Here is a 3,982-nt window from a genome sequence, read left to right on the forward strand (position 1 = left end):
TATGCGAGCAGCAGTTTTAGATTACACACACAAGTGCAAGCACACAGTTCATTATAAAACAAATGTACTAAAAAAACTAGCCTCCATAAGTACCAATGACAAATATACTAAAAAGAAAAGAGAGGAAACAATTCCATTCACAACAGACTCAAAATCATTTCTTTGACTAAACCTGACCAGAGAGGTGAAAGATCTCTAAAATAAATACTTTAAAACACTGAAGAAAGAGATTGAGAAAGAAACTAGATGATGGAGAGATTTCCCATGTACAGACTGGAAGAATTAATACTGTCAAAAAGGCCATCTTACCAGAAACAATGTACAGATTTAATACAGTCTCAAAAATCCAGTGCCATTCTTCAATAATAGAAGAAAACAGTAATGAAATTTACGTGCAGGTAGAAAAGGAAAGACACCAGACAGGCAAAGCAATCTGAGCAAAAAGGAAAACACTACAGGAGTCACCATACTTGACTTTGAGTTACACTACAGAGTCACAGAAATCAAAACAATGTAGAAGTGGCACAAAAACAGACCAATGGAGTAGAGAACCAGATATCAGTTCATGTAACTAGAGCCACATGATTTAAAAGAAAAAGATCACAAAATGTGCTGTGGAAAAAACTCCATATTCTACAAAAAGTGCGCTTTTTTCTAAAGTGTGTGTGTGTGTATTGTATAGAAATTTTCTAGAGATTTAGAAAAGTGGAACAAATAAGGGGGAACTAAATATGATCAAAAATATAATTTATTAAATTCACAAAATTCCATAAAATGCCTAAAAACGATAAGTATCATAAATGATCGGATAAATGGGAAACAAAGCTAAAACTTATCTTACTTCAGTTAAAATTACTATTAGTAAAAAAAAAAACAACAAAAAATAAATGTTAGCTTGTATGCAGAGAAAAGCAAGTTTTCATATATTACTGGTGAGAATGCAAATTAATACAATAAATGCAGTAAATATTAACAAATTGCCATAGACAAGTAGAAATATAACTGCTACATGATCCAGCAAAATCAGTCCTGGGCAAATGTCCCAGGATATAGTAAACCAGGTTTCCAAAGATACATCTGCCCTTGTATGTTTATTGCAGTATTAACAATAAACTAGTGAAGATCTACAATCAACTTAAAGTATGGTATATATGTATGTTGGAATAATATTTGCCCATAAAGAGAAGAAATTCTGTAATTTGCAGCAACCTGCAAAAAACTGGACAGAATATTTTTAGTGAAACGAATCAGGTAAGGAAGAGGTAGTGGCGTGATATCTTAGTGCTTAAAAGCCCTGGCTGCTCTTGCAGAGGACCCAGGTTCGATTCCCAACACCTACATCACAACTAACAACCATCCATAACTCCAGTTTCAGGGAATCTGACACCCTCTGCTGACCTCCATGGGCACTGCATGACACAGGTGCGCCCACCTACATGCAAGCAATATGCTCATTCACACTCATCAAATAAAAATAATAAATAAAATATTTTTAAAACAAAGATATTGATTATTCTTATTTATGTGTGGAAGCTATAAAGTTGACTTTATTGAAGTAGGAAGCACAGCGTTTACTAGAGCCTGGCAAGGATTAGGAGTGGGAGCAGGATGGTAGAGAAAGAAAAGAATAACAGTGCAGTTGGGTGGAAGGTACAACTTCCTATCTTCTAAATCAGAGCAGTGTAATTGTGGTTGAAAACAATTGCAATTGACAATTAATTGTATATTGAAAATTATCCAGTAGATAAGGTTTTTAAAATATTTTCAATATGATAAATTTTGGGGTAATGTACATGCCAATTTTTGAAATACATTGTACACATGCATTGAAATGTCACATAATAACTTGTAAACATGTACAACTATCCTGTTAGTTAAAATATAAATCTTTTTATTGAATTTTTGCAAATTTCATATTTGTGTATCATGTACTGATCATATTTAGATCCCTTTATTTAGTCTCACTGCCATAACCCACACACCCCCACTGTATTTCAAGCATTCTGTCGTATATGTTAAGGTCTTTGAGCCACATTTGTGTCCCCAAGAATCCCTCAGTATGAGTTGATCCACTAGTACACCTATTTAGCATCACGGCTTTAAAGAAAATCAAGTGTCACTCTTCCAGGAGTCATCTATTGCCAATAATTCGTCAGCTAAGTTGAGGCTTCTTACCAATTTCCCCATGTCTATACTGAGTTGTTGTTTACTTTGAGCTTCCATGGGTCTTGTATATGCTGTCACTATTGCTGCAAATTCATATGACAAATATCCCAGCAGCTTGTAAAATCCTGTTTCCTTGTGATCTACACCATCTCCAGCTCTTACAGACTTTCAGAGCTTTCTTCTGCAATAGCCCCTGAGTCTTGGGTGGCAGAGGTTTAATACATGTGTTCAAGAACAAAAACTCTGAGGTCTCTTAATCTCCGTACTTTGAACAGTTGTGGATTACAGTGTTAATCACCATTGGTTGCATGAGGAAGCTTCACTAGTATGAGCTGAGAGATGCATTAATATTCTTTCTTCACACACACACAAACCCTCCTGTTCTTCTATGTTCCATAGCAGAACCTTAGGTGAAGAAGAGGTTGTATTGTAGATGTGTCACTTAGAGCTGGGCATCTCATAGACAATATTCTCTGTGTTTGACATATTATAGAAATCTGTAAGTCTTCATTTGCTACAAAAAGAAACTTTTTAGATGAGTACAGTGGTCTGTAAATAGAAGGAGATATATTTAGAGTAGTAGAGTAAGAAATTACATTTGTTTAGGGACGTAACAAACATACATTTTTCTCTAGGATGTGTAACCCCTCCAGACGCATAGTTGGCTATGTTTACAGTACGACACATGAGTTCCCATCCATTGATCAGGCCTTATGTTCAATTAGACACCTGTTGATTACACCTCAAGGTAAGTATTACTAATGCGCCAATAGAGAACGTTTTCTAGACTTGTCTTTCTTTATTAGCTAGAACCACTGAATGGTTTTCTCTCCTGGCAGATTGCATAGTATCCTCTAATACTATGGGAGTTAGCTAGTCTCCATGGAGGAGGCCTCCATCTCAGTTCCACCTCAATTGCTCCAAGTTCTGTGTCTGAAGTACATCCTGTCTTCAACAATAGGGTCTTACCTTCAAGTTCTAGGAGAAAATCAAGGGCTGTGACAATAACCTATGTTATTTGAGGAGTCTCTTGGACTGCCCTGACCAACAACTTGAAGGAAGTTTTCTCATATCTAGCCCTGTGTTTTTTGTTTTATAGCCTTAAGCTATACACATACATTCATATGTATATTGTATTTACATTTTTCAGCAGGACTTCGAACTTTTCCCTCCAGTTTTTCACACCACCTAAGCATTACTTATCTATCTTCTCTCTCCCCTGTATAAGACTCCCCACTCTCACCCCAGTTACAGTGCACCCCCTTTCTACATTTCCCCTTTGATAGTACCTGTCTCCAACTATCACCCTCTCTCAAACTCATTTTTCCCCTTAATCCCCATGATTTCTTTCCATTTTCCTGACTCATGCAGTTACATCAAAATATACACTCACATCTAAGGATTTGGGAATATGATCCACAAATGGAAAAGAAAATATGTTGTTTCTTTTTCTGTAACTTTGTTACTTCACTTAGTATAATAGTTTCTAGTTCCACTCACTTGTCTACAAATTTCATAATTTCTTTTTTTTACCACTGGAAAGAACTTCACTGTGTAAATGAACCACATTTTCATTATCCATTTCTTAGTTGAGGAACATTTAGGTTGCTTCCATTTCTTAAGTTATTGTAAAAACAACAGCAATAAACCTTGCTGTCCAAGTATCTTTGTTGTAGGATGAGTTTTTTGGGTATATGTCAAGGAGTGGTAGAGGTCTTTAATGTCTTTGGTTAGTCTTCTTCATAGATTTTATTGAGGTTATTGTGAATAAGACTATTTCATGAATTCTTTCCCTGATGGCTTGTTATTGGTATAT

The sequence above is a fragment of the Nannospalax galili genome, unplaced genomic scaffold, assembly GCF_000622305.1.
Source record: "Nannospalax galili isolate Female #2095 unplaced genomic scaffold, S.galili_v1.0 scaffold4735, whole genome shotgun sequence".
Lineage (NCBI taxonomy): Eukaryota > Metazoa > Chordata > Mammalia > Rodentia > Spalacidae > Nannospalax > Nannospalax galili.